This window comes from Danio rerio, chromosome 14 (genome assembly GCF_052040795.2).
Source record: "Danio rerio strain M-AB ecotype USA chromosome 14, GRCz13ab, whole genome shotgun sequence".
Lineage (NCBI taxonomy): Eukaryota > Metazoa > Chordata > Actinopteri > Cypriniformes > Danionidae > Danio > Danio rerio.
Window position 1 is genome coordinate 41,779,298 of NC_141034.1, and position 12,356 is coordinate 41,791,653.

At 35.0% G+C, this 12,356-nt stretch overlaps 1 long non-coding RNA gene across 1 annotated transcript in view; it reads left to right on the top strand.

Moving 5' to 3' along the window:
- The window catches only part of LOC147834006 (uncharacterized), a 98,593-nt gene extending 88,730 nt beyond the window's left edge, over positions 1-9,863 (top strand). The window contains exons 2-5 of the long non-coding RNA XR_015507774.2: positions 1,838-2,038; positions 5,936-6,011; positions 9,567-9,614; positions 9,740-9,863. This is a non-coding gene — a long non-coding RNA (uncharacterized LOC147834006). The remainder of the gene's footprint in view (positions 1-1,837; positions 2,039-5,935; positions 6,012-9,566; positions 9,615-9,739) is intronic.
- Positions 9,864-12,356: the final 2,493 nt, after the last annotated feature.

The window sequence follows — 12,356 nt, forward strand, 5'->3', positions numbered from 1 at the left end:
TGCACCTAGATCATTAAAATAGAGCCCTTAATCTTAGAAGTAACAATTATTTTTTTATTGCATTTGTAGTAATCAAACTTGCATGAATACACTTTTGAAAGTAAGGTGCCTTAGAAAGAAGGTGTCCTTGGCTGTCCATTTTTATTTTTTTATTTTTTGTAAGTCTCCACAAAAAGCTTTGGCTGAATGGCAATTTCATTTTTATTTATATTTCTTCAGACATGAGAGCGCCTTTATTTAGGTGATATATCCTTACAGATGGTCTTCCTCCTTTGTGCTCTAAGTGTCTTTCGGAGTCTAGATCAGATTTCCTCTTGTTTCATGTTAGCTTCAAACAGGGAGCAAAAACTGATCCCCAGTCAGTAATAACACTGTGATATTCTTACAAAATTAGTGCTAAGTTCACTTTTATTGGACCAAAAAGCAGCTTTTAGGTCATATGCTTAAGTATTGATTGTCCCAGCAAAGCTTTAATTTGCAATAGATTTCTGAATCACAGAAATAATTAATAAAAATATAATTGATGTTAAATGCACATCACTAAATGTCTGTTTAAGAATTGTTTGTTTGTTGCAGATGCTTCCTGCTTTTTGTTAATGATGACAACAATAGTGATAGCAGTTATATCTGATTTGTAAATGTGAAAGAATTAGCATTTATGGAATGGTAACATAGCTTTTTTTTTTTTTTTCTTTGGAATCGCTTTTACAATGTTTTATTTTGTGTTAGTTTTTTTCAAGCTCATGAATGATTGAAGATTGACAGCCAATCACAATCTCACCCAACCCAACCCAACTCACTGCAGAATTCATTGCGAGCTTCACAGGGTTAAGATACATGGCTGGGCAGCTATAGCCAAACCTTTGGTCACTTGTGGCAATGCTAAATGTCGGTTTCAATGGTGCCAACAGTGAAAATCTTGAGCTTTAGAAAATGTGAAACATGTATTGTTCTCTGAGTCCACTTTCACTGTCTTTCCTACATCTGGGAGAGTTGTGATGTGGAAAACCCCAAAGAAAGTGTACCACCTGAAATGTGCATGCCCAGAGTGAAGCATGGGGGCATAAATGTATACCTTTTATTTACTTTTTATATACAATTGGGTCGTTCCTACTATTTGGTGCCTTTCATTTCCCCAAGGCATTATATAGTACAGAATATTGATAAATGCAATTTAAAAAATCCTTAAAGCTTGTCTGATAGGATTATGCCATTTCCACAAAGGAACACAATGATGAATGTTCAGAATTAAATTAAATGTGAAATAATTACTCTAATTTTAGTGCAAGTAGTTCATGTTCAGTTACGAATATAATTTAAAACAATCTAATAAATACTTAAAATATAAATAAGAAAAATCTAAAAAATACTTTTCATTGATTATATATATATATATGTGTGTGTGTGTGTGTGTGTGTGTGTGTGTGTGTGTATGTATGTATACCGAATATTAAAAATAATATAATTGTATATATATATATATATATATATATATATATATATATATATTTTATTTATTTTTTTTTCTAGCTGATGAATACATTGCAGGGGGTTAGGGCCAAGCAATAATTTTCTAGAAAAAAAAAATGTTGTAAAATGTTGATTAAGCTTGTTAAATTACAATAGAAATATATTCATTGTTCTCCTTTTTTTCCGTATTCGACATATTTAAATGAAATATAACTCATAATTCACAGTGCTCCCAATCTAATTTTGCAAACAACAGCACATCATGCTTTCATTTTGATGAGTTGCTGCCAAATAAAAATATATACTCTGCTCTGGGCTGCTTTTTTTGTTTGCTCTTTCCTTACCCGTTCTCCATGGCATCCCTTAGAAGCTGTGATGGACAGTAGGAAAGAACAGAAGTGAGGACCAGTCTGACCCAAAGCCGATGCCTGGCAGGAAGAAACACTGGAAGGGATATAAAGACACTAATCCTCGGCTGCTTCAGCAGGTCAGGTCGAGCTCGACAGTGTGCATAGCTCAAATGCAGACCCAGGAGCGTTTCCCAGCCTGCCATTCGAAGGTTCACGAGGTTTGTAAATGTTTGCATGCTTGTGTGGGTGGGCTCTGTAAATGGGTGAACAAGGTGGCACGCTATCTGCTTAAATAGTGTGTGGCGGATCCATAACGAGAGCCAAGGAGACAATCAGTGCTGGGTTACACCGATACGGGTCACCGCGAAAAATCTCCAGAGAAAATATTAATTCAATCTCACACAAAACAAGCGAGCGAAGAAAATATCAGGTCTACAGAAGGTTAGGCGAGACCTGAATCAAGCGCTAAAAGCGAGCTAACAATCTTCATGCTGCGAGTCGCACTTAATCTTCAGATCGGTTTCAATTTCCCAGCTCAGTACCTGTAAGCACACGCGAGACTGATACGTGCTGGATTGTAGTCATTATTTCTGGCCAAGGTCAGTGTTCTTGCCGATTGCACCTGGCTAGAGGATAAACAAATACATGGTGTTTCAATGACCCCTTTAGCACGTCTCCAAAGCCCCGTGTGGCTCTGAAAAGTCGAAATTGGTTTAAGGTGCATAAAAGGATGGAATGGGCTCGGGGTTAGGTCCAGCAAAGTTTTCCTCAATGCTTTTCATCTATTGGGCACTGGGCAAAATGTGAAAAGCGTCTCTGGCCACAGTGAAGAATGCAAATCAGTGCTACAGGAAAATAAGTGAGTAAATAAATAAATAACTTCCACAAAGAAGCTTGCATTGCTCAACTGTTCAGCTTCACCATTTTATTTCGGTTCCGTTGCATAGTCTTCACTCACACCTGAATATGAAAAAGAGCCTGTTGTTTGTCATTCTGACAGGTTCCTTCTATGTGGCGCAGGATCCACCAGACAAAGAGAGATTAGGTGTTGGAGGACACTGAAGAATGGCAAGGCGAGGGAGTGCCCGAGTACCCAGGAGGGATCACTCGCAGTGGGATTAGACATTCAGACACAGCTGGGTACTGCTGTCTGGATGGGTCTCTTTCATCAAATAGATGGCTCTCTATTGTGAGTGTTGCACTAGTGGGAATTTGCTCTTAAGTATGGAGTGAGAAAGGTCCAAGGGACTGAGAGGACACATGCATTGAATGGCAAAGAGCCAGGGGAAGCGAAAAAAAGAGATAGTGGTTACTGCGGAGGGCATGGCTTTAAAAATACATAAGCTGGGAATAGGGAAGTGCCTTAAACCCTGACAATTGATTATTGCTGCCTGGGGCAGCTCAGATTAAATTTGTTAGAAAATGCTTAAAAAAGCTTTTAATTTTCAGTTTTTGACACCTAAGGGTTTATTGGTATAATAGTTCTGTTTATTTGTTGCAGGGTTCAAGAAATCTTTTTAAATAATACATCATGCAAATGTGTGATTACATTACAATTTGTAGGATATATCACAGTGGCCTTAACTAATATGTACTTGCACTGAAATTAAACAACTGTTATAATTTACTTATTGTGTAAATACATTTTTTCATTGTACTTAAATTGTTAAGTACATGCATGCAATTACATCTGTAATTATTTTTATATATCCATCTTTGTTACACGGCTTTTACCTTAACCCTCGCTTAAACCTACCTATACCACCAAAACCTGTCGCAAACCCTATCTTACCTCACATGCAGCCGGAAGTGTATTAATATAAAGCAGAACCCCAAATTAATAGGAAAACACTTATTTCAGGTGTCTAATATGTTAAATACTTGTTTAGTATTGTTGACAAGTTAAATGGATTACCAGTATCATAGATACCAATACTGATACCGATGCATCTGTTATTATTATTATTATTATTATTATTATTATTATTTATTTATTTATTTATTGTAATTTCAAGGGGTAAAAAAATAACCTTATGTTTCAGCTTTGAATTAAGTTAACTTCAAATAATATTGACAAACCACACATTTTCTTGATACAAAATTATTTTAACCATGATTACAGTATTATGTTTTAAAAAATTAAATAAAAACCCGATTAACTGCATGTTTTTTTTTTGTTTTTTTATCAAGTAACATGAATAAAGATCAGCATCATCAGTGTTGGAATTAATGTGAAAAGCAGTTGCTGCAGATATTATATTTATATACTGCAAAGCGCATGTTTTGCTGAGTTGAATTACTTTTAGTTAATAAGACATTTTGAGAAGCAATTTTTTTTTTTTTGCTTGAAGAAATTATTTGAGTTTATAATCTGCACATTCAGGAATAATTTAGATCACATTCTTCTTCACTTCGCTGTTGTTTGTACATGATAAATAGAGAGAAAACAGATATTCAGCCTCGGTTATAAGTTCCTTGTGGCCTCCAATCAAAACATCTAATGTCTGTTCAGACCCTTTTTGTAAATAACACTTATTCATCCATGAGCACATCCATATTGCTAGTCGTTTTTGTATGTTGTTTCTTCTTTAACAGAACACTTTCTAAAGAGGTTTTCAACAAACAGCCTCACAAAACGAAAGGACAGACAGAAAACAAAATTACAGGTTCTTTAGGTGCTTTATCTCAAGGCTGCAGGAAAGCGTGGTGTATTATGTGAGCCTTTACTATCACTAGATGTGCGATTTCTTTTCGGTTTTGTAAAGCTGTCCATTCTGATGACAAAAAGGTTGAGGAATGAAATGTTAATGTTTGTTTTTCTGAGAATAAAGCCGAGACAGGATGTTGTTATTGCATTTGATTACTATTTGGCTTTAAGGAACATCATCTGTCAGATTGCTATATAGTATTCTTTCAGGGTTTCTGTGGGATCTTACGAAAATTTAAATCTGAAATACTGCGGTGTTCAGTTTAATTTTCCTTTATACAGTGGGGTAAAAAGTTCAACTAGTCATGCTTTTTTGTTGTTTTCTTTCCTGTGAATAATATTTCTAAAGGAGCTGTTGACATGGAATTAAAGCAGATTTTGGTAAAAACCCAAACAGTACAAGCATACAAATATAACAATACAAAAAAAAAAAAAAAACAATTCTGGAATGACAAGATGACTGTACAAAACTACTGAAATATATGTAATACTTTATATAAAAAGCTTGTATTTGGTGATAGCAGCATTAAGACGCCTCTCATGAAATGAAGTCATGCATTGCTCAGGTGTGATTTCCTTCACAGACTTTAACAGTTTAAAAATCTTGATACTTCTTGATGGACTCATCTATCAAATCTGATCTTTATTACTTAATCTCTATCGGATTCAAGTCAGGTGATTGGCTGGGCCATTCTACAGCTTGATTTTCTTCCTTTGATAGCATTTGAGAGTTTCCTTGGCTGTGGATCGTTGTCTTGCTGAAATGTCCACTCTGGTTTCATCTTCATCATCCCGATAATGTAGAAGTTGGACTGAAGCAGCTAATAATAATTTACTGTGAGGAAGGGCAGAGGGTTGCTGAAGAACTACTGAGAGAATTCAGCTGCTGTCTGGGCTTTCACTGCCTTTCTACACCTTTTTTTCTTCATGTGTTTAGTACTTTTTTTCTTGTTTCATTTAAGTTTATTACACAATACTTAGTGTATAAACTAGTTAGTTTTTTTTTTCTTTTTGTATATATATAGATTTCTTTGGTTGTCATCAGCATCAGGTGAAAATTTCAAGTTAACAGCACCTTTAGAAATATGTTTGCTGAGAAAAATGGTGACGTGTTGAATACTTATTTCCCCCACTGTATGTGCAACACTATAAAAAAGTAATCACAACACAGTGAAATCAGCACTTTCGGATTTTTTGTAAATGTCTAAAATAAAAACTGTTGTTTATTTTGCTAATATAAATATAGTTAGCTTCTTTACATCTACACATGAGACCAATACAAGTCTTAAATTGTATTAATAATGTTCTTTAAAAATCTTAATTTTGATCTTATATAACATGCAGAAACTCTGTTTATAAATAGTTCGTGAATTTCCACAAATAACACATTATCTCTTTAATTGTGCAGAACATCAGTATTATTCCAGCAGAGAGCATGAATTTTAATCTTCATCTGAGTCACACCTGTCACACCAAAGTGAAAGGTAATCTTTCTGAGTCCAGTACTGAGAAACATGTGTGTATTGACAGCACTGGAAAATGTATATGCTCTGTCAGACATCACACAAATGAACTTTTGTTCATACACAATTTTTTTATTTATTTATGCATTTTTGTGTGTGTGTGTGTGTGTGTGTGTGTGTGTGTGTGTGTGTGTGTGTGCGTGTGTGTGTGTGTGTGTGTGTGTGTGTGTGTGTGTGTGTGTGTGTGTGTGTGCACTGCTGATTAAGCCTTCTTTTTTGGCCTCTTCTAGACATTTTACTCTTGTATATCTTCTTATATTGTATGTTTCCATCCTTGCAAGTACTATTTGCTCAGTCTGTGGTAGAACCTTATTTTGATGGACACCTCATGAGTATATATATATATATATATATATATATATATATATATATATATATATATATATATATATATCTTCTTCTTCTTTTTCCTTGGCCTTAGTCCCGTATGGTTGCGGGGTCGGCTCTTTGGAACAAGCCATTTTAGACTTGTCCATATGATAACGACTTTTTTACACATTCCGGCCAGCTATTCGTCTGGGTCTGTCACCCTCATACACTCAAACACTCATACACTACGGACAATTTAGCCTACCCAATTCACCTACAGCATGTCTTTGTACTCTGGGGGATACCGGAGCACCCGGTGGAAACCCACGTGAATGCAGGGAGAACATGCAAACTCCTCACAGAAATGCCAACTGAGCCGAGGTTCGAACCATCGACCTTCTTGCTGTGAGGTGACAGCACTACCTACTGCACCCGTTACTGCTTCGCCCATATATATATATGCATATGTATTTGCAAGTATTGTATTGTGTTGATACCATTGTGGGGACCAAAATCCCGACATTTATAGCAGAACCAGTAAAATTGAACTTTTGTGGGGACATTTCTTTTGTCCCCATGAGGCAAATGGCTCATAAACCACACAGATTTTGAAAATGTAAAAATGCAGATTGTTTCTTTTGAGGGTTGGGTTTAGGGGTACGATTTGGGTTGGAGAATAGAATATACAGTATGTACATTATTAAAATAAATATGCCTATAGGAAATCCCCATAAAGATAGCTCATTCTGCTCATGCTTATTTTTATCCACTTTAACTGTATCTTTGCCCCATCTAATTGCCATGTAATATTAATTAGGTTTTGTTCAGACATTCTTTTGAATAAAATAAAAACAGTAATAAATAAACACATTTGGTGATGTGTTAATTTTAGGCTGTGTGTAAATTTAATGATTGGCTCATTAGTATCAGCAAGAGTTGGAATATTTCAGTGCGTCCTAACTTTATGCTGTTTAATTATTCAAGTTGCCTTTTATATGGACTTATTATTTGAGCTCATAAAGCTCTGTAAATGACTAGTAAACTCAGATGTAAGGAATTTAAAGAATTTTACAAATGGCCAGTAATTCTCTATAATCTGATCTTCCAACTGGGGCTTGTGTCAGGGGTTTTTGTGTGCACGCATGTGTGTGTGGATGGGGGTGAGGCCAGCCAACACGCATGGGATTTACAGGCTGAGAGATCAGCCAAAGGAGAATCTGAGAGGCAGAGAGCAGTGAGCCATCGATTTCACACACACACACACACACACACACACACCCAAACACACACACACACCGCTGTGTTTCAGCTCTGCTGCCATAGAAACAGCTCTGTTGACTGGTGCTGCTCATGGGAGAGAGTGAGAGAACTGACCAGAGGAGAGAGAGGAAACATTCACCCTCAAACTCATTTTGACACACACTCTGTCGCTCTCTGGATGCGTAGACTCTATATTGCTTCATGCAACTTTGCTGATGCACAACTCAAACACCATCATACAAGTACAGAAGCTGTCACTGAGGCTGTACTTCTCCAAAAGCCACACTTTTGTACTTTTTAGGTTTTATTTTTAAGGTATCATTATGGACCCTTCTGGTACAAACATGAGTCAAAATTATTCATTCATTCATTTTTTTTTTTTTTTTGGCTTAGTCCCTTTATTAATCCGGGATCGTCACAGCGGAATGAACCCCAACTTATCCAGCATATGTTTTTACACTGTGAATGCCCTTCCAGCTGCAACCAATCTCTGGGAAACATCTACACACAATCATTTACACTCATTCACACTCATACACTACGGACAATTTAGCCTACCCATTTCACCTATTACGCATGTTTTTGTACTGTGGGGGAAACCGGAGCACTCGGAGGAAACCCATGCGAACACAGGGAGAACATGCTAACTTGCCTAATTACCCTAACCTGCCTAGTTAACCTAATTAACCTAGTTAAGCCTTTAAATGTCACTTTAAGCGTCTTGAGAAATATAATATTATTTACTGTCATTATGGTGAAGATAAAAGAAATAAGTTATTAGAAATGAGTTATTAAATGTATTATGTTTCGAAATGTGTTGTAAAAATCTGCTCTTTGTTAAACCGAAATTGTGGGAAATAGGGTGATTCAAAAAGAATTCCACAACTTTAAAAACCTGTATTTAATCAAAGAAACATGATGGAGCCTTGAGTAATTGATTAATATGAAGAGGACAAAGTAGAAAACAAGTTCATAGATGTTCAATATGACCTCATCCAGACACTCAAGTGACAAAACAAACCATCATTATGTAATGACTTGCCAAGTTAAGTCACTTTAAGCTAAATACTAGTTTCTTGAAAAATATCTAGTAAATATTATGTATTGTCATCATTCATTCATTTTCCTTTGACTTACTCCCTTTATTCATCAGAAGTCACCACAGCGGAATGAGCCACCAACTTATCCAACATATGTTTTACCATGGGGATGTCCTTCCAGCTGCAACCCCATACTAGGAAACCTGCTTATACACTCATTTACACACATACACTATAGCCAATTTAGTTTATTCAATTAACCTATAGCGCATCCGTTTGGACTGTGGGGGAAATTGGAGCCAACACAGTGAGAACATGCAAATTCCACACAGAAATCCCAACTGACCATCAGGACTCGAACCAGCGATCTACTTGCTGTGAGGCAACAGTGCTAACCACTGCGCCACCGTGTCACCTACAATCATACGGTTGAAGTCAAAATCATTATTGTTATAATCTTTTTAAAATATTTCTCAAATGATTTTTAACAAAACAAATCATTTTTTCACAGTATTTCCTATAATATCTTTTCATCTGAAGAAAGTCTTATTTGTTTTAATTTGCCTAGAATAAAATACAAGCACTTTTTGTCACTATCTATTGAACAAGCTATCATTATACAATGACATGCTTAATTACGCTAACTTGCCTAATTAACCTAGTTCAGCCTTTAGTTAAGCTGAATACTAGTATTGTGAAATATATCTAAAATATTATGTATTGTCATCATGGCAAAGATAAAAGAAATCAGCTATTAAAACTTGCTTGGAAATGTGCTGAAAAAAACATATTCGTTAAACAGAAATAGAGGGGAAAATATACAGGCGGCTAATAATTGTGACGTCAACTGTATATCATTTGAAAAGGTACCACTACATTGACTCATTCTGCCTTTTATATCTCACAGTGTGATTGATGCCAGATTCCCTGAAGTTCATGCTCTCCTAAAATGCCGGTAAGCAGAAAGCATTCAACACATGGTGTCTGTCTGTGTTCATGCATGTTGGTGTGAGTGTATGTTCACATGCGTTGTGTAGAGTCTTTGTGTGCCAGTCCCTGACGGCTCCCTCCCCTTGTTAGAAATGGCCAGTGGCCCAGCTGGGCTCTCAGAGACGCTTTGCGGGTGTGCAGAGAAGTGATAGACACACACCAGTGGCTGCAAGTGTTGCAGAACTCGAGAGGAATGAGAGAACAGGATAAAAAGGTAACTCTTCACACCGAACAGCACCCTAAACACACTCAAAGCTCCATGCAGTCCCTACCATTCATCATAGGCAAGCAAACGTTGCAAAAAACATCTATGAAAACTGCACATACTTCACGCAGCGTCCGACGATTGCGGATTGGGATGATAAATTGAACATATGTATTGCAATAAATCTGCTCAAATTGCTTATTCTGGTCTGATTTACTGTCTATTGTAGGCTGAAATGAAAAGTGAATAAATTGTGTGTCAGCTGCTGAATGCTGAATGGTTCAGACAAGATGATGTTTTGTCTGTTATGATAGTCACTGTATCAGATTATGGGATTCTGACTGCTAAATTATTCTCGTTGGACAAGAAACGTTAGATTACTCATTGCATTCAGACCAGTCATTGCTTTTCATTTTTTTTAACAATGTGTATGATATAGACATTTAAAGTGATGTCAAATGATATTTTCTGAGTTCATAGGTCAGTCGTCTCACTTCTAGCAGTGTTCTAGATGTTATTTCCTAGTATAAAGTAGGAAAAAAAGTAGGAAAAATCACAATCCAAATATTTCTAAAAATCGTAATACACTGTAAACAATCCTGGATTCCACACAATTGATTTGTTTTGGGACAACATGACGGAATTAAGTTACCTTATTAGTTTTTACAAACTTAAGTGGATTGAATGTAAAACAATTAAGTCCCCCCTCCCCCTAATAAACATCAATAATTAATTTGTGTCAGCTCAATTTAGATTACAAACAGCAAAGATATTGATAAAGATAGGATTTCCATCTGGATTGAAAGTAAGTATATGCTATCCACTTCTGCTTGAATGCAAAAACATGACATTTCCTCTACCGTGAATCTAGCCTCTGTTTATTTATACATGTCTTTTGTCTTAAAGCCAACTGCGTAAAAACTTGCTTTTTGGCAATCCAGCAAAAAAAAAAAAAAAAAAAAAAAACACTTGGATGTTATTAAAAATATATGAAAAATCATAATAAAATAAATCAATATTAGCATTATGTATATTTTTATATTATGGACATTATAAGATTGAATATTATTATAAAAGTGATGCTATTTGCAGAATTGCTATAAATATACTGTTATTAATCTACATATTTATATTGGTAAAACCTAATTTTTCACTACAAAACTACACTTCATGCACTACATGTACATGCATCTCTGCATAAACTTGGTTTCATTATGGGAATCGAGTTATATTATGTTCCCATTGGTCAAACTGCCTTTTTAAATAGATCTTAACACTTAAGAGTGTAAAGATTCATAAGTATTGCATAGTGTTGCATAATGACGCATGGCTCATTTGCTTAATCTCAGCATGGGCACATTAGATTAAGCAAAAAAGCTTCTTCCACTATTGTGGTGGTAGTTACTATTAAATTGGAAACTGCTATTACTATAAAAATGGAAATTAATGAAAATAAATGAAAATGTATTTGAAAATAAAAAAAAATAATTTATTGAATCAATGAATAAATGAATAAATAAATAAATTAAGATAAAAATAGTAATAAAATGTCATTTAAATTAATGGATTAAGTGTTGCACTATAAAAAATGTATTTGTAAATAATAATTGCTTTATTTCAAAAACATTTCACATTTATCATTCAATTTTATTATTTATTTTCTAATTAATAAAGCACATTATTATAGTATTTATATTATTATTATTATTATTAGTAGTAGTAGTAGTAGTAGTAGTAGTAGTAGTATAATTATTATAGTTATTTATTATTATTATTAGGGATGTCCAGATTCGATCATGTGATCAGAAATTGGGCCCGATCACATGGTTACAGACTCTGATTTGGATGTTACCACATATATATATTCTTATTATTTTTTAACACATTTATAGTTATGCGGTGGCACAGAGTTAGACCTCTTTCTTGATTTCACAGAGCAATCCATGCGGCATGACATTACTTTGTTGCAGACGCTATCGGTTAAATGCTGGCAAAATAGAACACGGAAACAGCCTGAAACAGAAAGCGCGAGTACGTCTGCGGTCTGGAGGTATTATAAAATTGATGACGACAACATTGCCATAGCAAACTGTAAGATATGTAAACTTGCCAGTTATTTTAAGTTGAGGTGCTATTTGATTTTATTTTAGGAATTTTTTTTGTTTATTTAATTTTTTTTACTGTTGCACTAAAGTCCAGAATTGATGTTATTCATTAGTTTGTGGTTCAAGCTACCTCACAGAAGTGCTGTTTGTTAGCAAAGTGTTGAATGTTAAAATATGGTGAATTAAATCAATAATAAGTAACATCCTGGATCTATTTCTTCACTCTTCTTTTTTATTTTGTAATGTATTATAGAAGTATCTGATCGGTAGATCAGTAAAGTATCGATAGATACTTTAAATCAAATCACTTGGACTTGAAGGCAAAAAAAAAAAAAAACTGATCAGGACATCCCTAATTCTTCTTCTTCTTCTTCTTCTTCTTCTTCTTCTTCTTCTT